The sequence below is a fragment of the Macrobrachium nipponense genome, chromosome 13 (assembly GCF_015104395.2).
Source record: "Macrobrachium nipponense isolate FS-2020 chromosome 13, ASM1510439v2, whole genome shotgun sequence".
Classification (NCBI taxonomy): Eukaryota; Metazoa; Arthropoda; class Malacostraca; order Decapoda; family Palaemonidae; genus Macrobrachium; species Macrobrachium nipponense.
The window spans coordinates 35,748,618-35,772,335 of NC_087206.1; the positions used below are offsets into that span (position 1 = coordinate 35,748,618).

The 23,718-nt window shown below is 43.8% G+C and overlaps 1 protein-coding gene across 1 annotated transcript in view; it reads right to left on the minus strand.

The window, feature by feature from the left end:
- Positions 1-23,718, minus strand: part of LOC135225292 (intraflagellar transport protein 43 homolog) — a 222,630-nt gene that overhangs the window by 54,717 nt on the left and 144,195 nt on the right.

Here is a 23,718-nt window from a genome sequence, read left to right on the forward strand (position 1 = left end):
AAGTTCATTATTTCTAGGTAAATGATACTAACATTATACCAGAGAAAAATAAATTCAGGAGGATGTCAGAATAACTGACTCGCTCACCCTAAATAAAAAGGGATTTTGACGAAGGAAAAAATCTATTTCTGGGCAACGACCTGTGTCGCCCTGTGAAAATGGCCCTTCCTTTGATACTATTTCTGAGGAATAAATATTGCTATTCATCCCAGAGAAAAAAGAAACAATATAATGCCAAGATAAATGGCTCGCTCTTCTATAGAAGTGTCGTTATAGTAAGGAGCGAGTGGAATCACTACCAGAGGTCCCTTGCCATTTAGCTTCTTCCTTCGACAAAACCCACCCTTAACTATGGAGGAGCCGTGCTACAGCTCCCGGTCTACTACTACCGTGAGCGCCTCCGACGCCTGAGGACGTCATTCCTGAAGATAGCCTCCAAGCTTGGGGCAAGCTGGGTGAGGATAATCTAACTACAGGGTGGGGTTTCACAGGGCGACACAGGTCGTTGCCCAGAATAGATTTTTCCTTCGTCAAAATCCCTTTTCTGGGCTTGACCTGTGTCGGCCTGTGAAATAGTACCAGAGAATGCTAAACACCAAGCTTGAGGAACAGTAACAGATAAATTAAGAAGGTAAAGTTAAACACTTGTAAGGTTAATAGTATAACAATCAACTAAAATTACAGTCCTTACCCTAAGGGAAGTATAAGCCCTAAAACACGGGTTATAAGCTTAAATTAGTTAGCCTAACAACAAACAACGTAACAATACAGGTTAGGCAAGACAGGATAGTTGACATATACAAAAGAATGGAACTGAATCCAATTAGATGATGAACAAAGCAAACTCAAGGTAACCCAATACATGGAGGCGACTAAACTAAGTAAGGGTGCAATTTTGGGGCAGGTAGAAGGGAAGGCTACAAGAAGTTATAGTAAAAATTAAGAATCAGGAGAAACTGTGTTTCCAGCTGCCACTGCTGGAAATTTGAGGGCTTCTAAGGGATTTTAGGTAGTGCCGTTTGAAAACTGTCGGAGATTTCCAGCCTGTATACTTCTTAAGATCGTCAAAATTCATGTGTTGGGAAATAAATTAATAGATGTGGCCACCGCCTAACATCGGGGTGGGCACGAGGAAAGGACTCTGGGTTGGCCTGTTTAATGAAGTATAAAATTTGTTGCCTGATCCCTTTTAGGGATAATGTACCACCTTCCTTCTAATGAACAATGGGCCTGAAGATTTCAGAGTTGTTCTGGCTTAGGTAGGCTCTTAATGAGTTGGACAGGACAAACGGAAATGTCTTGAGGTAGTGGTAGGATTTTCCACGAGGACCATCTGTCCTGTGGGTTCTTCATTTTGGCTAGAAAATGGCGATCTGGGGATAAGAGGACTTCCCCTGTGAGGGAGGAACTCAATGTGGCCTGGTTCCCTTGATAAAGCTGACAGTTCTGATATTCTAGCTCCGGAGGCTAAACTTAATAAGAATAGGGTTTTCCTCAGGAGGGATATATAATTGCAAGAGTCATTGTTAATGTCCGAGGCCAGTTTGAGTACATCATTAGGAACCAAGAGACTGATTTAGGTCTCGTTGATGGTCTTAATCTAGCACAAGCTTTTGGTATGGACGTAAAGTACGAATCCGTAAGGTCTATTGCTAAAACCAAATTGGAAGATATTTTTAAGAGCTGATTTGGTCGTAGTGATAGTGCTTGCTGCTAAGCTTTCTCAAACAATGATTCTGAAGAAAGTTATGGTTTTTTTTAGGCTAGGTTCGTGTCATGACTTGAGAATTTGACAACTTAAGGAACTCTGCTAGTTTCTTGACAGATGAATCATATTGCCGGAGAGTAGATTCTCTTTTATCTGATTCCAAGAATGAGATATTTCTGGGGATCAATTTCTGCATTCCTCATGGCTGCGAATTTCAGAAAATCCATAAAGTTAGGGTTTTCTGGAATTCTTGAGGAAGCGGACACAGTCTGAGTTTGCACTAACTGGGTTAGTTGGGGTTGGGAATCCGTAGTGGTCGGAGTCTCAAACTCTAGGAGTAGAGGGAACCAATTGCTCTTGGGCCAGTTGGGAGCTACTAGAGCTACTTGGCCTTTGAATGTTCTGAGTTTGTCTAAAACTTTCATGAGAAGGTTCACAGGAGGGAAGAGGTAAATATTCTTCCATTCGTTCCAATCGAGGATCATTGCATCCGTAGCGTATGCTAGAGGATCGAGGTTGGGTGCCACGTAACAAGGGAGTTTGTGGTTTGACTCCGTGGCGAAGAGGTCTACTTGGAGTCCGGGGACTTGTAGACTGATCCAATTGAATGAACTCCTGTCCAGTCCCAGTCCACTCCGATTCCAACAGAGCGGAGCGCGATAGAGCGTCTGCTACTACGTTCTTGACTCCTGCCAGGTGAGTGGCTGACAGGTGCCATTTGTTTTTGTTTGCCAGAGAAAAGATGGCTATCATGACATGGTTCAAGTGGCTTGACTTGGATCCGCCCCTGTTGATGCAGTGTACTACTACTGCACTGATCCAGAACTAATTTGAAATGTGAGTTCTTGGGCGGACGGAGCCGTTTCAGTGTGAGGAATACTGCCATGGCCTCCAGTACATTGATATGTAGCTGGCGGAATGTTAACGACCAAGTTCCTTGAACTTTTTCGTACTGGGAGTATCCTCCCCACCCTGTTAGTGAGGCGTCTGTGTGGATCACTAATGATGGAGGGGGAAACTGTAGAGGAATTGCTTTTGAAAGATTCTTTGTCTCCGTCCAGGGACGGAGACGTTTCCGTAAGATCGCTGGGATAGAGGTTAGTTTGTCCCGTGATCTGCAATTCGCTCTTGAGCGCCATACTCTGTTTATATCTTTGAGTTTTGGCTCTGAGCAGAACGTCTGTGACTGATGCAAACTGGAGTGAGCCCAGGATCCTCTCCTGGCACCTCCTGGATGTTTGTTGTCGTTTGAGAAATTGTTTTGTAGCTCTTGCAATTTCTTTCCTTTTCAACGACGGAATTGATAGAGTGTGCGATTGTAAGTCCCACTGAAGGCCTAACCACTGGAATCGAGATTCCAGTGTTAGTCTGGACTTGGTTTTGTTTATTTGAAAACCTAAATGTTTCTAGGAATTTTGATCACTCTGACCGTTGCTTCTTTGCATTCTTTGGGGTTCTTTGCCCAAATAAGCCAATCGTCCAGATAAGCCACTAACATTATTCCCTGTTTTCCTTAGCTCTTGCACTACTGCTTCCGCCAATTTGGTGAAGATCCTGGGGGCTATGTTGAGCCCGAATGGCATTACCTTGAAGGAGTAGGATCTGTTTGCCTAGTTTGAAGCCTAGGGAAGGACGGAAGTGTCTGGCTATGGGAACATGATAGTAGGCATCTGTAAGATCTATAGAGGTTGTGACAGCCCCACGGGGGGGAAGTAAGGTCCGTACCTGCGAAACGGTCAGCATCCTGAACTTGTCGCAATGAATGAATAAGTTCAGATGGGACAAGTCTAAGATGATTCTTCGGTTTACCGAGTCTTTCTTTGGCACGCTGAACAAGCGTCCTTGAAATTTTAAATTGTTGACTCTTGAGACTACTCCTTTGAGAAGGAGGTCTTCGGTATACTCTACCAATTCCGTGTTGGTGCTTGATAGAATCTGTTGGTTGGAGGAGGGCCATCTAGCCAACTCCAACCTAGTCCTTTTGTTACTATACTTTGAGCCCAAGGGCTGAACCCCCACCGCTGGCGGAAGAGTACAGCCTCCCTCCTACCTTGGGACTCTCACTGCTGGTTTGCCGACCCCCGAGGGGCGGCCACCCTCTTGCTTCCTCGGAAACCAACCCTCTTCTCTGTTAGCAGCCCTGCCGGATCCTCTGAATCGAGAGGCACCTCTTGCTCTGCTGCCTCTCGCAAACCTATTGAAAGCCTGAAAGTTCTGGCTTTCATAGTTGGAATTGTAGGCTGGCGAGACAGCAAGGAAGTAGAGGGTTGAGATTGCTGGGACTGAGGGGTCAGAACAAGTATTGTTGTTGACCCTTCGACGATGGTTGCCCTTGTGGTGCTGGGACTGCCTGAACCAACGTTTGCTGAGAAGGCTGGAAGGGAGAGAACTTCCTTGGTTTCTTCTTGTTCCTTGGGTTAGGACCAGATTCCTGCCTCCGCTTTGCTACCAGTCCCCACCTGACTTTGAGGCACTGGTTAACCTTAGAATCCTCGTGAAGGACTTCTGCTACTACTGGTGCTGGAAAGAGGTCCGTTCCCCCAATTGAGGAAGCAATCAGTTTATTAGGTTCATGGCGGATAGTAGCTTCCGCCAGAACGTGCTTCCTACAATTTCTCCTGGCTATGAGGAAGTCGTAAACGTCACACTGCATGGTGTGCAGCAGACCTTTAGCCAAAACTTTAAATAACGGCTCTTGTTGGTATACAAGAGCCGTCATCTCCGCCATAGTCATGGAGGAAAGGGATCTCGCGAGCCTAGTCCGGGCGTCGTACTCCATCTGGATGAGAGAGTCCGACAACCTGGGGAGTCTCTCGCTAAAGAGAGAGGTGGCACAGTCCCCGCCTTTAGTTTTCCTACTGAGAAAGTAGGAACTGCCCCCTTGAAGTACGTCTCGGAGACTGGGACTAAGAGAGAGGTGGGTTCCCTCTCTCGTAGTTGGATGGCAGGGGCTCGTCTTTCAGGGCGGCCTGAAAGGTTACTTCCACTACCTTAAGGGTCAGTGGTAGGGGAGTCCCTTCCACCGGAGTAAAAATGGTGAAAGGACTCCTAAAGGCTGTGATGCAGGTGCTTTCACACCCCCATTCCTCCAGACTTCTCATTAGAGTCTGCTGTGCTTGTTTCCCATCGGAAGGATCACTGTTTTTTCCTTGGGAACCTTGTCCTCTCCTCATCATCGCTGCTTCCGTTAGTCGACGTAGCCAATGTAATGGTGGTTGAAGGTCTCTGGGGTGGAACTCGAAGTCCTCACGCCTTCGAGTTCCTATGCCTTCGATTGTCAACATTCCATTGACAAACGGGGCATACAAAGCGATCCTCCAAGGGTTGGCCGCCTTGAATTCCGGCAGTTGGCTGGAATCTGGCATTGGAAGAGGAGAAGGTGGCACAGATAGAGGGGAACCTGCCGCGATCGAGGTTTTGAATCCCGGCGATGGCATTCTCCTGAGCGGCCAGCCGTTCCGCCAGCGATTGGATCGACTTGCTGGAAGACGTAACAGAACTGGAGAGGCTGGGAGAGCACTGAGCCGACCTTGTTGTCAACCAAGGCCCCTACGATCACTCCCACCTGCTCCAGAATATTAGCCGAAAAGGATTCGGATCAAAAAAGAGGGACTTGAGCCCGATCTTAACGTGATCTATGTTTGGGGGACCTCGACGCAGAGGAAGAGGCCTCCCTTGAACCTAACTGATCCGGGGTGGTGAGGCCGGAGTTACAGTGTCTGTCAGGATGACCGATTTCTTGGGGAGAGACTTTTTAAGTTTCTCCTCAGTCATCTTAGCCTTGGGGATCACTGAAGTAGCCTTAGGACGGACAGACCGCTGCTCTTCAGTGAAGCCCCGGAAAGAAGTGGAAGTAGGATCAGTAGAAGGTGATGGAGAAAGGGAATTCAGGAAAGAGCCCTGAGAACCCACAGAAGCTGCCCCTACTACAACCCTTACCTGTACCCATGGAGTCAATAGCCCATGGGTTTGACGTCGAGGTTTATTGCCGCAACGTCTTCTGCAACGTCCTCTGGGAAATCCCCCTCCTGAAGGGAGATCATGACTTGAAGGTCGGCCAGCAAAGGGGCGGCCACTATCGGGTCCACCACTGATCCTTTCTTGGCTCCTGGGAATACTAGGTCCGCCATATCCTGGGTAAGAATGTTTAAGGGGCCGGACCCCCTTTCGAATTCCGGCCAAAACCCCCTACCCAAGCTTTGAGAGTCGACAACGCTTTCTTCTTTTCTCATCAGAAACCCTGATAAAAAAAGGGTCTAGAGTTAGGGGGGAGAGGATAGGGAGGAATGTCTGTTTGTGTTGAGATTATATGAATGTGTCTCATATGTGAAAGGTATAATATAATAACAAGTATTCCAGGTGATGAATGAATGAAGAAAGGTGCTAAGAAACTTACTACTAGTGAGGCATCTCCTACTAGCAAGTAGCAGGTTTGGCAAGGTTCATGATGCCAAACAATAAAAACCTCCACTTTCACTGCACATCCTGCATGAGAACGGCATACTATATGGCCGCACGGGTCTTGGAGGATTGCATTGCACCCAATCTCCTGGCACAACATCTGTAAGTCAAAGGATACATGAGTACCAATGACAAACCTCCGGTGGTCTAATATGCAAAATATCCGTGGGTGCCGGAGTAGGACCGACGGATAGAGATCTACGTGTAATATTACGTAAAAGAAAAGTTTACGAGGGGGGAAGAAAGTCTCTGCCTCCGCCTAACCTCACTTGTATATGATTAAAAATAGACTCCGTAGGGCCCGGAGTTCTCCGTATGGCCCGGAGTTATTAATATTGAGTGAGCAATGTCAAACTTCTAACGAAGCAAGGGATACTACGAGAGTCAGAAATAAAAAAAACTCCCCGGTTAGTAACGTAAAATATTCTAAACATTAAAATAAAACAAAATAAAAAACAAAATAAAAAACCCATTATATCAGTAAGTGCTCGTGTGAACTATCCTAAGTGGATAGGAAACCCAGTGGTTCCCTCCCCCCCTCTCTATGTTCGGTAGCGGCGGATAGACACCTGCCGGACTGAACTGGGGGGAAAAGGTAGGGTAAGAACGTGGGGTAGGGGAGCCCGCTCCCCCTGAGCGGCCAGTTAAGGAACGGCAGAATAAGGGGGGAGGAGGTCCCTCCGAGCCCCCGAGGCACATGACGAGTGAGAATACCAGTAGGGGAGGGGAGATCCCCACCAGTCCCGTGAGTCACCCCCTCTCATGCAGACTCGGACGCTAGCTGTGAGAAACGAGTCATCACCCATCGACGTGGATGGCAATGTATGGAGGGGGGGAAAGGGGGGACTGGAGGGGGACCCCGTAACCGGGTGGCTCACCGCAATCAACCGGTGGTCTTCCCAGCCAGGTGAAAGACACGAGGTGGGGAAAGAACCGTCGGAACAACATCAATATCACTGATATATATAGGATTACTTATAATAATCAATCAATAAAATTAAAGCGATATCTTAAAGCTAGGCTAACACGGGGAACACGAAGCTAAACAAACAGAAAATTAGGCTAATCCCCGATCCAAAGAAAGGGGTATGTTAGCCTAATCTAATCTCTAGTTCAAGAAAACGGGGGGCAGGCTAATCACCAATCGACAATTGGGGTATGAAAGCCTAACTTAACGGTAAAATAAATGATAACAGGGAAGCTAATCGCCATACCGAAGCATGGTGTATGTTAGCCAACCTAGTAACCTATTAAATTATTATGGTAATCAGGACTAGAGAAGAAAAGAGAGATCATCAGAATAATTACGATGATATGACTCTCAAATCGTGACTGATAAAACTCCTAACAATGTAAGGCGTAGCTAGACTAAGGTCCGAAATGTGCGGTCAGAGCGTGTCCCGTGGAGGCCTAACTAAAAAACTAACTGCATAAAAGATATAGAGACTATGTATAAGTAACCATATCTAAAGTACTGAGGAAAGAGGGGAAATCCCTAACGGTATGGAAGACCGAAAGAGAGAACCCGTACCGCCAAGCGGTCGAGGGCATACGGCCTGATAAGGCTCCGAATATGTATAAAACACGAAGATCATCATAAAATGAGATCAGTAACCCCAAACAGTACTTAACTTAGAAGCAGAAGCTGAAGACATCTTGAAAATAAAAGATAATCCAAAAGATAATCCAAAATCGAGCGAAACACAGCACAGAAAAATTCTAACGTCTGGTTGTAACGCGTGCTATCGAAAGTTATGTCGTCTCAGGCGTCGGAGGCGCTCACGGTAGTAGTAGACCGGGAGCTGTAGCACGGCTCCTCCATAGTTCGGGGTTTTGTCGAAGGAAGAAGCTAAATGGCAAGGGACCTCTGGTAGTGATTCCACTTGCTCCTTACTATACCGACACTTCTATAAGAAGTGAGCGAGACATTTATCTTGGCATTATATTGTTTCTTTTTTCTCTAGGATGAATAGCAATATTTATTCCTCAGAAATAGTATCAAAGGAACCATTTCACAGGCCGACACAGGTCAAGCCCAGAAAAAGAGGGTGTCGGTATGGTTTCTGGGGCGAGTGAGACCACTACCAAGAACCTCTTGTCATTTAGAATTCTCCTTCATCAAAATCCCCCTCCTGAAAGGGCTGATACAGAGTCGGATTCAGCAACTACTACTACTACACTACTCAGCACGCCGACTACAAGCGCCTCTGGTGGCCATCCTTGTCGTTAGATGCCAATCTTGGGCTGCAGGGCTGGGAACAGGGGGGGATTTCACTGGGTGACACGAACCCTTGCCCAGAAATAGATTTTTCCTTCGTCAAAATCCCTTTTCTGGGCTCAGTTCGTGTCGCTTCATGAAATAGTACCAGAGAAACAGCACAAGACGAGAATTTAAAGAGGAAGGTCTCAATAAAACGAAACAAAGAGGTAAAAAGAAGTAAATATAATCTGATTTGAGAGCTTACAAGTTATCATAAATAAAGTTAACTTAAACTAATGAATAAATTTATATACAGTTAATTAACCTTAAAATTACACTTAGCCTAACTTATGATAACTTAACTAACACTAGTGAGGTTCCAAAACAGTACATAAAAGAAGAACACTCACTGAAACTTATATAAATATAACAAATAAACAGCATCTCAATTAAATATTGGTGTGATTCCCTAGCATAAAAATAAGGGGAGCAACACCGAGCAGTATGACAATATATATACAATATAGTTGTGGGTGCCCCTAGCAAAAAAATAAGGGAAACACCACTATAAGGATGCACTTAAGCAGCTAAGGCTGAAGGACCAAAAAGAGCGTAACGGTAGGGTTAAGTGAATTATTAGTTGAGGCAGGTAGAAGGGAGATCTGGATCTTCGACTACAACTACTGAGCAGTGTCAGGGGAAACTACGTTTCCCGCTGCCTCTGCCGGAAATTTTAAAGATTCCAAGGAATTTAGATATTGACGCTTGAAAACTGTCGGTGATTTCCAGCCTGTATACTTCTTTAAGTCATCAAAATTCATATGCTGGAAGTAATTGATAGAGGTGGCTACTGCCCTGATGTCATGGGCTTTTGGAAATGATTCAGGGTTTGCTTGTTTAATAAAATAAAGGATTTGTTGCCTGATACCCTTTATTGAAATAGTGCCACCTTTTTCCCTCATGAAGAGGGGGCCTGAGGATTTAGAGGATGTCCTAGACAGAAAGGCTCGTAAGGTCGTCAGCGGACAAAGGGAAGGGTCTTGAGGAAGAGGGATGACCTTCCAAGGGGCCCACCTCATTAAGGGGTCCTCGTTTTTTGCCAGAAAACTGCGATCTGGAGATAGTAAGACCTCTCCTGAGGGAAGGAATTCTATATGTCCAGCATCTCTGGAAAGGGCCGACAGTTCTGAGATTCTAGCTCCTGAGGCCAGACTTAGCAAAAATAGAGTTTTTCTTAGTAGCATTATATATGAGCAAGAAGCGTTGTCAGTGTCTGAAGCCAGCTTGAGAACGTCATTCAAGAACCATGAGACTGAACTAGGTCTCTCAGAAGGTCTCAGCCTAGCACAAGCTTTAGGAATAGACGTAAAGTAGGAGTCTGTTAAGTCTATTTGAAAACCAAACTGAAAGATTTTCTTAAAGCTGATTTATTATGGTAATATGCTAGCCGCTAATCCTTTTTCAAATAAAGATCTGAAAAAGGATATAGCCAAGTTGACTGTCATGGTTCTGGTGTTTGTTTCCTTCAGGAAAGTTGCTAACTTCTTAACAGCAGCATCATACTGTCTCAAAGTTGATTCTCTCTTATCTGATTCTAAGAAAAGAATATTCTGAGGATCGATATTTTGTTTGCATCTTTTTTTGTTGGCTGCAAACTTCATGAAGTCCATAAAGTTAGGGTTTTGAGAATTCCTGAGGAAGCGAACAAGGTCTTCATTTGTACTGACTGAGATAGTTTGGGATTGGGAATCCGTTGAGGTCGGAGACCCAATTCCAGAAGCAGAGGATACCAGTTGCTCTTGGGCCAGTTCGGGGCTACTAGAGCTACTTGTCCCTTGAAAGTCCTGAGATTGTTCAGAACTTTCAATAGAAGATTCACTGGAGGAAAGATGTATATCTTTTTCCACTGATTCCAATCTATGGACATGGCGTCTATGGCGTATGCCAGAGGGTCCAGGTTGGGGGCCACATAGCAAGGGAGCTTGTGGTTCGCTTCAGATGCGAATAGATCTACTTGGAGACCCGGAACACTCCGGCGTATCCACTGGAATGACTTGCTGTCCAGGGACCACTCTGATTCTAGAGGAACTGATCGGGACAGGGCGTCTGCTATCACGTTCCTTACTCCCGCTAAATGGGTGGAGGATAGATGCCATTTGTACTTGGTTGCTAGAGAAAAAATGGCTATCATGACATGGTTCACATGTTTTGATTTGGATCCTACCCTGTTGATGCAGTGTACTACCACTGCACTGTCCAAGACCAGTTTTATGTGAGAATTCTTTGGAGGAAGAAGCCTCTTCAAAGTGAGGAATACTGCCATGGCTTCCAATACGTTTATGTGGCGCTGGTGGAACTGAGATGACCACGTTCCTTGAACTTTCTTGAACTGGGAATATCCTCCCCACCCGCTTAGCGAAGCGTCTGTGTGGATAACCAACGCCAGAGGGGGATATTGAAGAGGAACTGACTTGGACAGGTTCTTTGTCTCCGCCCATGGATGGAGATGATTGCGAAGAATATGCGGGATTACTGACAACTTGTCTCGAGATTTGACATTTGCTCTTGAGCACCAAACTCGATTTATGTCTTTCAGTTTCACTTTTAACAGAACATCTGTTACTGATGCAAACTGGAGTGAACCTAGGATCCTTTCCTGGTTTCTCCTTGATGCTTGTTTGTTCTTGAAGAATTGCCTTACTGACTTGGCTATTTCCTTCCTTTTGACCAATGGAATTGAAAGATTGTGGGAGGTCAAGTCCCACTGAATGCTGAGCCATTGAAAACGAGACTCCGGAGTGAGTCTGGACTTTGTCCTGTTTATTTGGAACCCTAAATGTTCCAGAAACTGGATTACTTTGCTTGTGGCTTTGAGGCATTCCTCGACGGTTGACGCCCAAATCAACCAATCGTCGAGGTACGCTACTACCATTATCCCTTGTGATCTCAGTTGTTTTACTACTACTTCCGCTATTTTCATGAAGACCCTGGGCGCTACGTTCAGCCCGAAGGGCATCACTTTGAAAGAGAATGCCTGGTCTCCCAACCTGAAGCCTAGGTATGGGCGGAAGTGTCTCGCGACTGGGGGGGAAATTATTTTTGATAGTATGCGTCTGTAAGATCGATAGAGGTGGTGACGGCCCCACGGGGAAGTAAGGTCCACACCTGCGAGATAGTCAGCATTTTGAACTTGTCGCAACGAATGAATAAGTTTAGACGGGACAAGTCTAAGATTATTCTTCTTTTTGATGAGCCTTTCTTTGGCACGCTGAATAAGCGTCCTTGAAACTTTAAATGCTTGGCTCTTGACACTACCCCTTTCTGAAGGAGCTCTTTTGCATAATCTGTCAATTCCTTTGTTGGTAGTTGAAGGAATGATTTGGATGGAGGGGGAACTTTTTGAGCCAACTCCATCCCAGCCCTTTGGACACAATGCTCTGTGCCCAATTGCTGAACCCCCACCTGTGACGGAAGAGGAACAGCCTCCCTCCTACCTGGGAGATCTCACTGCTGTTGTGCGGGATGTGCTCCACGCCCTCCACGGAAGTGTTTCCCTCTGTTGGTTGCCCTTCCGCCACCTCTCTGGCAAAATGCACCCCTAGCCCTGCTTCCCCCTGCGAACCTGTTAATGGGTTTGGAAGGCTTGGCTTTCAAATACAGGGTTGAAAGCCGGGGAAACAGCGTAGGAGGTCGACGGCTGGTTCTGTGGCGACAACAGGAGGATGGGCTGGTTTTGCCCTTTGCAGTTGCCGGTTGCACTGGTTGAGAGACCGGAACTGCTTGGACAAAGTGTTGCTGCTGCTGCTTCTGATAGGGCGGGAACCTCTTAGCCGTCTTCAACTTCTTAGTGCCAGCAGGAGGATTGTCGGGTTTCCTCTTACTGGACAGGCCCCAGCGAGCCCTAAGACTTTGGTTAAGTCTTGTTGCCTCATGCTGTACCTCATTTACAGCTGATTCTGGAAAGAGGTTCGCCACCAAGATGTTGGAAGAAAGCAGCTTATTCGGTTCATGTCGAATTGTTGCCTCTTGCAGGACATGTTTCCTACAATTCCTTCTTGCGACTGCAAACTCGTACAGGTCAGACTGTACTGTTTGTGTCTCGGACTTAGCTGGAGCTTGAATAAGGGCTCCGTACCGTAAGTCAGTGCAGCAACTTCCGTCATTACCAGTGAGTTCAGAGTCCTTCCTAACCTCATCCTTGCCTCGAATTCAGCTTGGATGAGGCTATCTGGTAGCCTAGGAAGCTTCTCACCGAACTGTTCCATGGCACAGTCCGGTTTGAGTTTACCTACCGTGAATGTAGCTGGTAGGTTCTCCCAGAGATCACCAAATGCTGGGAAGAGAGGGAACGTAGGGTCTGATTCCCGAGCTGAGGAAGGGGTTCATCCTTCATAACCGCTTGCAATGTGATCTCAGCTATCTTTGTTGTGGAGGGGAGTGGTGCCTCCTCCTCCGTAGCAAAGATCGAAAATGGACTCTTACATGCCTGGAGTCTGGTGTTAGTACAATCCCAATCCTCCAGGCAATGTACCCATTCCCTCTGAGCCTGATCACGGCTGTACAACACAGTCTCCCTAGGGATCTTGTCTTCCCTATTCAAGGCTGCCTCCGTTAGCCTAGCATACCCCATGAAAGGAGGCTGTAGGCCGGCGGGATGGAACTTGAAGTCCTCGATCCTCCGAGTTCCATAGTCCAGGATGGAGATCATACCGTCCTTGAAGGGAGCAAAGGCTGCTACCCTCCAAGGATTGCTCATGGAGAAGGTGGGAAGGGTATTGTAGTCAGGCAATTGGGCAACTCCAGTGCCTGCTACAGGGAGAGCGACTTGAGGTGCTTGGCTCAGCCCTGCCAGCCGGTTCTCCTGGTCCGTCAGATGTTCAGAGATATTCTGAATCGACTGGCCGGACTGAGTCAGCGAGGTGGAGATCTGCGCAAACATCTGGTCGAACCTAGTGTTCAAGGATCCGACTATGTCTCCTACCTGCTGCATGACCCCTGCCGTAAAAGCAACAAGGTCGAAGGGATCAGCAGAACTGGCCCCGACAGGGGTCACCAGAGAAGCTCCGGCAGAGGGAGAAGGTATTGGCTCGGCGGGAGCACGGGCCTTCTCCTTAGAGGATTTACCTCTTGACCCTTTTGAATGCGAAGAAGAGGACGACTTCGCCTTCTCTGCTCCGGGATGGAGAGCCGGAGGCTTACGAGAAGATGAAGAAGACGACGTCTTCTGCAGGGTCTTCTGCTCTCTTTGCCCCTTTACTTTGGGGACTACAGAGGCAGTAGGCGTACCAGCAAGGATCTCTGATCCCGTGAAGCCTTGTAAAGATGAGGAGGAAGGGACAGGTGAAGAAGATCCAGGAGCGTCCAAGGGAAGCCCTTGGGCGCCTAACAAACCTACCTCAACCAATAACTCACTCCCACCTACCGTCACTGGCTCTACGTTTAGGTCCAGAGTAGCAACGTCCGCCGAGATGTCCTGGCCTCCTCCCTCCATCAGAGCCTGCTCCACCTTATTTTGAATATTGGCGATCGTCGGAGCTGCCGCGACGGGGTCTACATACCCAGTCGGCTTCCCGCCTAGGAAGATCTGGACAGCCATCTTCCTATCCAAGATGTACGGCTGCCCCTTCGGCGCATTCTTACTGAAGCCGCCTACCTAGGCCCGTAGGGTAGCCGATGTGGCTTCCTTAACAGCGGCAACCTGAAAGAGAGGGTCATTGTAATCCTTACAATGAAGCCCCAAGGACGGAACATTAACATTTGACGCGTATAACCATATAGCATTATGAAATCGATTTATGTGACAGTATATACCAGGAAAAAGAACAAACCTCACACCGGTATATACTTACTCCGTCCAAAAACTGTTCCACCAGCTCATAGCAGATGGAGCAAGCTTCATGGTGCCAGACGATCAGCTTGTTGTGGCGGACCGCACAAGGAGCATGGGACCTGCAGACCTCATGCCCGCAGGGGTCCTGAAGGACAGCGTTACACCCGATCTCCTGACAGTTAGTAGCCTGTAAGTGGATAGATACATAAGTATCAATGTAATACACTAACAGGACCAGTTATGATGCTCCGCTGCATGCCGGAGCAGCATAAAATTTTTGGGCATAATCCCCCCCTGAACTCCGTGTGAGAGAAGGTCCATGGGACCTGGTAACTGGTTGGGAATACTCCGGTGTACACCAGAAAGGAGAGCTTAGGTAAACCAGATACTTTTATACACCAATAAAAGAGTTCCAAGGAGTAGTACACCACACTGGAGAACGAGAGAGGATTACCCATAAAATAAACTAGATAAATTAAATTGGAGTGTGTAGCTCTGTCGTAAAGCACCTCCATCAACCAGAGGGGTGCCCGGATAGCAAGCAAGCGCTCCGCCAGATGACGAAGGGACTACGTACCATAATGGGGGAAAGCATGTAAGACCAATAGATACCTCTTCTCCTCCGGTAGCTGGCGGAGCCAGCTACCCTTCCGACAACCGAAGGTGCGCCTGGATAGCAAGCAGGCGCTCCGTCAGCAGGCGAAAGGGTAAAAACATAATTAGAGGAAAGGGGAAGATGAATCAAAGCGCAAGGAACGCCGGAGAAGGACCGATGCAAACAGAGAGGGGTGGCCAACCCCCCCCTTGATCACCCCGAAGCTCCCCCAGAGCTCAAATAGAAAATGTGTGGTCCAGCAGTACTCCCAGCTGTCCCAAAACTCCCGGGACCCCTTTAACAGGGTGGAAGGGGGGAGTGGTGCTCGGATGGTTGCCATAGCAACCGTAAGCAAGCAAGGACAGACCCCCCCCTCCACCAGGGAGTGGGGGAAGGGGACTGGGACTAGGACGACCAGTGGCTCAATGCGATCGCAGGTGGACCAAGAAGTGATAATGCAACAAAACAGCCTAGGTCGAGCGACCACGTGAGCTTGAACGGACCAAGGGGCGATAATGCAACAAAACTGATCGCAGTAGGACCATGAGGAGATAATGCAACAAAACCGCCTAGGCTAAACTGATCGCTCTAACATGCTAACCCCTCAATAAAATAATACATCGTAAAAAGAGAGAGAGGGAAATCACGAGTGAGAGAGAAAGGGGACGTCCAGGAGAAGTAGGCTAGTTCCCCGAAGGAAACAAGCCAACTACTCAGAAGCTAGCCTTAGCTGACACATAAAACAGAGGGCAACAGCCAGGATACTGGACTAGAAGACATATTAAAATAATCACTTGAAAGCCTAAACACCTAGACAAAGAGACATGCATGCATGAACGTAAATCTAAGGCATAGGCAATGGATTTCCGAATAATACGATGTAAAATAAATAACGGGAACTTGTGTAGCACGTAATAGAACCCACAATAAAGGTATAATATACAGGATAGATACCACGGTATGGGGGACCGAGAATCTAACCGAACATGAGGCGAGCCGGCTCGACCGCCACGCGCCAGACCAGGAGACTATGTCGGACCTAAATAACGGTAAAATAAAGTCCCTGGCTGACAAAAACTAGATTCAAACCTTTCGGGGTACTTAACTTAGCTGCGGCGATAGCTGCGAGTTCCATGATGGGGATAAATCCACACAAAAATGCACAAATACACAGAGTAAAGAAATCACGTGTTCTCCAAGTTCGCTAACGAAAAAGGATGGCCACCAGAGGCGCTGTAGTCGGCGTGCTGAGTAGCGTAGTGGTAGTAGTTGCTGAATCCGACTATGTATGAGCCCTTTCAGGAGAAGGATTTTGATGAAGGAGAATTCTAAATGACAAGAGGTTCGTGGTAGTGGTCTCACTCGCCCCAGAAACCGTACCGACACCCTCTTTTTATTTAGGGTGAGCGAGTCAGTTATTCTGACATCCTCCTGAATTTATTTTTCTCTGGTATAATGTTAGTATCATTTACCTAGAAATAATGAACTTAAGGATTATTTCACGAAGCGACACGAACTGAGCCCAGAAATACTACTAGTATGCAGCACATAAAACTTTTAATTATTGCTGCCAAAGCAATAATTAGAAACAAATTACACTATCCAAGTGAAATTTTAGTTTAATGAATTGTTAGAAGTCAGATGGCACCAGGTTCGATGAGTCATGGAAACGAAGCAACAATTGAGCCCAAAACTAGCAGCTTCAGCTTCTGTAGTTTGCATACTGTGGACAAAGGCACTGCCCGGAAGCAACAATGCAAATGCTGACAGCTTTCCTTGGCGTTTCATCTGAATTATTTTTCTAAGATGTTAAATTATGATGCATAACATTTCAAAATAATGGTCTGGCTTTCCAAGTGCTGTGGCACCTCAATTTAACAGACAGTTGGTTGGGGTGTTTGAAACTCCCAAAAGAATCAAAATTCGGAAGTAATGAAGGTTGGCATATAGCCTACAGCAATTCTATGTAAAGGAATTAATAGTCCCTCCTTATTCGTATAATGTTAATTTTATTAAGTTTAAATATTTAATCTATTTATCGCTCAATTTCAGAGTACTATCTCAATGAATTGCTTCTAAAATACATACAATACAGTACAGTACTTATTGTACTGTTTCTCTTAACAAAGACATCATTGATTGCAGTATACTGATTTTACCAGCAAGATGATAAAACACTAAAAATAATACAATATAAAAAATATTATAAAGATAACTTTCTTTCCAACTGTATCTCATTCGTTCCTTGACAATGTCTTAGTAAAGACGAGAGCGCTTGGATTTCTGACTATCATTTTCCTGTGGTACGTATTTGCTTATTTAATGAAGTCACGTGCATCTACTGTGATTTTTTAAGTATGTATGTGTGTATATATATAAATATATATATATATATATATATATATATATATATATATATATATATATATATATATATCTTTCTATATATCTATATATATATATATATATATATATATATATATATATATATATATATATATATATATATATATATATATACACACACACACACACACACACACAACACACATATATATATATATATATATATATATATATATATATATATATATATATATATATATACACATTATATATACAGGCGGCCCTCGGTTAGCGGCAGGGGTTCCGTTCTTGGCCACCGACGCCAAGCGATTTTCGACGCTGAGCGATTTTAAAGCCTATGGCAGCCGCACACCTTCTTTCGAAACTCTAGACCAGTCAAAGGCGCCGTAATCCCACAACGGCGCAATAAGTAAAATTATATTTATGCAGTATAGTACGATAGAATTTACTGTACAGTACATGTGGGTGTCTAGAGTATGTAAAGATATAATAAAGTTTATACAGTGTACAGGTAGCTGAGTGTTCAGGTTACGATCATTAGTCCTTACTATAGTTCGATTTTATGAGAGATCAAATTACAATGGCCTAACTTTATCCATCTTCTAGTTACATAAGTTCAATAACAGCAAAAGAGAATGATGAAAGTATGGTTTTTAACGTTATACTCGTTGCGTGAACGTGTACAGCCATGAACAACCGAACGAGAAACTTTTTTTTTTTTTTTTCTAAGTACAACCGAACTGGATAACATCTGTCTGGCTTGTATTTCGATCATCGTACTACAGTGCAACATTACCGTATTTGTTATAAATGGCGTTATGTCTAGAATAAGAACTGAGATATCTTAATGTAATAACTTTATTCGCTATAGATCAGAGATCAATATAGATTAAAGATCAATTGGGAAGTTATACCGTTAAATTTAAACCTAGTTATAACTGAAGCTGAGAAAACTGTTCAAGCTGCTAATGACTATTATCGTACATCGGCAACAAGGATAAAATGCAGTAAACGTCTGCCATCACACACAACGGTAGATAAAATTGGATAAAATCATCATTTTAATCAAAACTACTGTGCTTGAAAGAACACATTTTACTGTTGGTTTCACGCTGATATAAGATAAATAACGTAAAGTTCGCATTACGATGATATAAAGGATTACGTATTGCGAACGGAATCACGTAATTTTTTACGCAATAAACATGCCGCCAACGTAATCTGTTAATGAAAAAAAATAGTAGTTCACATTCACAACGAGAAACATATTTCAAATAAAGTATTTCCGCCTAAAAACACGCTGTATATGGAAAAATAACTTTGTCTCATATAAGTCAAGTATATAGATATTCGTTTATGCTAACTAGAAGCAAGAGCATTCGCTCAGAATTGCGTTATGGTGAAACAGACTCTTATTCATCAGCTGATTTCTAACCACAACATTGGCCGCTCCGTGGAATACGGGCTTAGTTTACCCCGTAGTATTTTAAAATACACTAATATGAGAATACATACAATATTCTTGGATACAGTGAAATAATGTATAACTTTAAAGGATTTATGGAAAAGATGCATAATTAATAAAATAACTCAATGCATTTTCGGAACTGGTGGACAAGAACGAACATGAAAAACCATCCCCTGACAACGTGGAGCGTAGTTACAAAGGCTGCCTTAATTTGTATCTTATTTCTGTACAAAAATGAAAATACCTTTACGCAATATATTTCCATACACATTTTAAACATAAAAGCATAAACATTTGAAAAATCGACACATCGATCGCTAAATTTGCACTTTTTTTTTACTCGGTATTTTTGGAAGAGCGCCAGACGGCGGCATACATGAACGAACTTGAAAAAACATCATAGTCGATACTTGAAGGGGAGTTTCAAAAGCTGCCTTTTTATCATATTTCTGCACAGAAATAAAAAATACCCTATTCGTAATACATTTTCATACACATTTTAAACATTTATAAATGACACATCGATCGCTAATTTGCACTTTTTTTTAAATCGATATTTTCGGAAGAGCGGCAAGTGGCGGCATACAAGAACGAACTTGAAAAAACATCGTAGTCGATAACTTGAAGGGGAGTTTCAAAAGCTGCCTTTTTATCATATTTCTGCACAGAAATAAAAATAAAAAACCCCTATTCCCCTAATACATTTTCATACTTTTTCATTACCATTTTAAACATAAAAGCATAAACAAATTTATAAGCGACACATCGATCGCTAATTTGCACTTTTTTTAAATCGTATTTTGCGGGGGGGGAGAGCGCAGGGGGGGCGGCGGGCTTACAAGAAAGAACATGAAAAACATCGTATTTGATAACGTGAAGGGCAGTTTCAAAAGCTGCCTTTGTATCATATTTCTGTACAGATATAAAAATGCCTTTCACGTAATAACATTTTCATACATATTTTAACAAAAGCATGAACATTTATGAATAGACACATCCATAAGCTAAATTTGCACTTATGTAACTCGATATTTTCGGCATAGAACAGCATCAGAGGCATATATTTTACCCTAATACCTACATAATAACTCTCCATAAAATTTGATAATATAATTTGCATAACCTTTATGGTCTGAACGGCATTTCTACATATGTATGAACTCGTTAGACAACGGCGCTAGCGGCGCTGTTAACTGAAATTTGTGCCGTAAAGATACCTTTAAAATGCCTTATTTTTTTAATGATTATTTTTGACGACCGCCGTAAAACCGATTCGCCGTTGAGTGATTGCGCCGTTAACCGCGGCCGCCTGTATACATATATATATATTTTCTATATATATATATATATATATATATATATATATATATATATATACAGTGGTACCTCGAGATAAGAAATTAATCCGTCCGAGGCGGCCTTCGTATAATGAGTTTTTCGTATCTTGGAACACATTTTACATGTAAATGGCTAATCCGTTCCAAGCCCTCCAAAAAAACCCCATTAAATTTCATAATAAAGCTAAATTGACCTATAAACAATGAAATACTACAACAATTTGGACCATTCAATACCTAAATTAAGAATAAAAATTGAAACCTGTAAATAAAGTGTATTAGTGTACAAGAAATATTATTACTGTAACGTAAAATGTGGAAGCTTACCTTTCGAGTGAGGCTATCTCTGACAGTGGTGGCAGAGGAGGAAGGAGGACAAACGGCAGATAACGTACGTACGTACGTACACTTAACTTTATGAAAACACACAAAAAATTTAAGGAAAACCATAAAACTAAATTTACGAAACACCTTAACAAAACTGTAACACTTAACTTACAAAAATCTAGAAAAGGGATTTTGACGAAGGAAAAATCTATTTCTGGGTGATTGGCTCGTGTCGCCCTATGAAAGGATCCTTAATATCATTCTTTCTAGGTAAAATTAGCCTAAAATTACCAGAGAAAAACAAATTAAGAAAATGTCAGTAAAACTGACTCGCTCACTCTTAAAAAGAAGTGTCGGTATGATAATAGGGGCGAGTGTGGAAACACTACCACGAGACAAACACCAATTAGAACTTCCCTATCAGAATCCCCCCGCCCCCCAAGAGAGAGCTGATACCAACGGGCGATGCAGCCTCTACTACTACTACTAGAGGACGCCACGGACAGCAGCGCCCCTAGCGGACATCCTTAATTAAAACAGCTAAATACATCTTGTCCTGCAAGGGGGGGAAAACAAACCATAAAAAAGGGGGGGTTTCATAGGGCGACACGAGCCAATCACACAGAAATAGATTTTTCCTTCGTCAAAATCCCTTTTCTGGGCTCAGCTCGTGTCGGCCTATGAAAGAGTAGAGAAACAGACAAGATGAAAAAAGGAACAATGAAAAACAGTGTACAATGATGGATATAATATAGTAAATCAATTACAGCATACAAACTAAGCACTTAAACTAACTTATACTAAACAGTAAAACAATAGAACGTTAGTAATCTTAAAGTACTTAAATGTAATTACAGTAAATTCAGTGCTGCATGTAATAAAAAGAGGGAGGGAGATTTTACTTAACAAAATTACAAAATATACAAACTCATGTGTCCTACCCTAGCATAAAAATAAGGGTAGGTACACTGAAATCCATCATTAATACAAGTATTGCAAAATATATACAAACACATTGTGTCCTACCCTAGCATAAAAATAAGGGTAGGGTATACACTGAAGTTCATCATAAATACAAAAATGGTGAATATATACAAACATATTGTGTCCTACACCTAGCATAAAAATAAGGGTAGGTACACTGAAGTACATTAACAGTACAAGTGTGGATGTCCCTAGCAAAAAAATAAGGGACAATCCACTATATGATTCAACGGCTAAGGCTATGATATTGAGTAGCCTGGCGATAGGGTGAGGCATGTTGGCTGATGTAGGTAGAAAGGAGACCTGGATCTATACTACAACTACTATACAGTATCAGGGGAAACTATGTTTCCCGCTGCTACTGCTGAAAACTTTAAAGATTCCAAGGACTTTAGATAATGCCGTTTAAAGACTGTCGGGGATTTCCATCCAGTATACTTTCTAAGATCCTCAAAGTTCATATGTTGAAAATAATTAATTGAGGTGGCTACTCCCCTGATATCATGTGCTTTTGGGAATGACTCAGGGTTGGCTTGTTTAATGAAGTAAAGGATTTGCTGTCTAATGCCTTTCACTGACAAAGTACCACCTTTTTCTCTCATGAAGAGAGCACCTGAGGATCTTGAAGAAGTACGAGATAGAAAGGCTCTAAGAGTTGATACTGGGCAGAGAGAAGGATCCTGTGGAAGTGGGATAACCTTCCAGGAGCCCACCTTGCAAGAGGATCCTCATTTTTTGGCTAAAAAGCTACGATCCGGAGCAAGTAGAAACTTCTCCTGATGGGAGGAGAAATCCACATGACCCCGCATCCCTGGATAGAGCCGACAGTTCTGAAATTCTAGCTCCTGAGGCTAGGCTTAATAAGAATAATGTCTTCCTCAGGAGCATTATGAATGTACAAGATGAGTTTGTCAGTATCTGAAGCTAGTTTTGAGGACATCATTTAAGAACCATGAAACCGTAGTAGGCCTCTGAGAAGGTCTAAGTCTAGCACAGGCTTTAGGGATAGATGTGAAATAAGATTCATCAGATCTATCTGAAAACCTACTTGAAAGATTTTCTTCAAAGCCGATTTATGAGTGGTAATCGTGCTAGCTGCTAAACCTTTTTCAAACAAGGATCTGAAAAGGATATAGCCAAATTAACTGTCATGGTTGTAGTGTTCGATTCTCTCAAGAAAGATGCTAATTTTTTTAACAGCTGAGTCATATTGTCTAATGGTTGACTCTCTCTTATCTGATTCTAGGAAGAGAATATTCTGTGGATCAATATCAGCATCTTTATTAGCCGCAAACTTCATGAAGTCCATAAAGTTAGGGTCTGGAGAGTTCCTGAGGAAGCGAACACAGTCCTCATTTGTACTGATTGTGATAGCTTGGGATTGGTGGGGATCCGTTGAGGTCGGAGACCCAATTCCAGAAGAAGAGGATACCAGTTGCTCTTGGGCCAGTCCGGTGCAATCAGAGCTACTATCCCTTTGAAAGACCTTTATGTTTGCTTAGGACTTTCAAGAGAAGATTCACTGGAGGAAAAACATAAATTCTCCTCCACTGATTCCAATCCAACGACAGGGCGTCCGTGGCATAAAGCCAGAGGGTCCAGGTTTGGGGGCCACATAGCAAGGGAGCTTTTGTGGTTCGCTTGTGAGGCGAAGAGATCCACTTGGAGACCTGGGACTCTCAGGCTTACCCACTGGAATGACCCCGACGTCCAGAGACCACTCTGATTCCAGAGGAAACTGACCGTACAGGGCGTCTGCTATCACATTCCTTACTCCTGCCAGGTGAGTGGCAGACAGATGCCATTTGTGTTTGTTTGCTAATGCAAAGATGGCTATCATGACATGATTCACATGCTTGGATTTGGACCCTCCTCTTGTTGATGCAATGAACTACCACTGCACTGTCCAAAACTAGCCTTAGATGAGACTTCTTCGGGGGAAGCAGTCTCTTCAGAGTAAGAAATACTGCCATTGCTTCCAACACGTTTTTATGTGGAGCTGGCGAAATTGAACTGACCAAGTCCCCTGAACCTGTTTGAACTGAGAGTATCCCCCCCACCCGGACAGGGATGCATCGTGTGAATGGTTAACACTGGGAGGGGATATTGAAGGGGTACTTTCTTGGCTAAGTTCTTTACTTTTGACCAAGGCCGTAGTTGGTTGCGGAGGATCTGTGGAATTACTGACAACTTGTCTCGATATTTGGAGTTTGCTTTTGACCGCCAAATTCGATTTATATCTTTTTAGCCTTGCTTTCAGAAGGATATCTGTTACTGAATGCAAACTGAAGAGACCCTAGGATTCTCTCCTGGTTTCTTCTTGACGTTTGTTTGCATTTGAGAAATTGCCTGACAGATTTTGCTATTTTCCTTCCGTTTGACTACTGGATTGACAGATTGTGGAAGACAAATCCCATTGGATTCCTAGCCACTGAAACGAG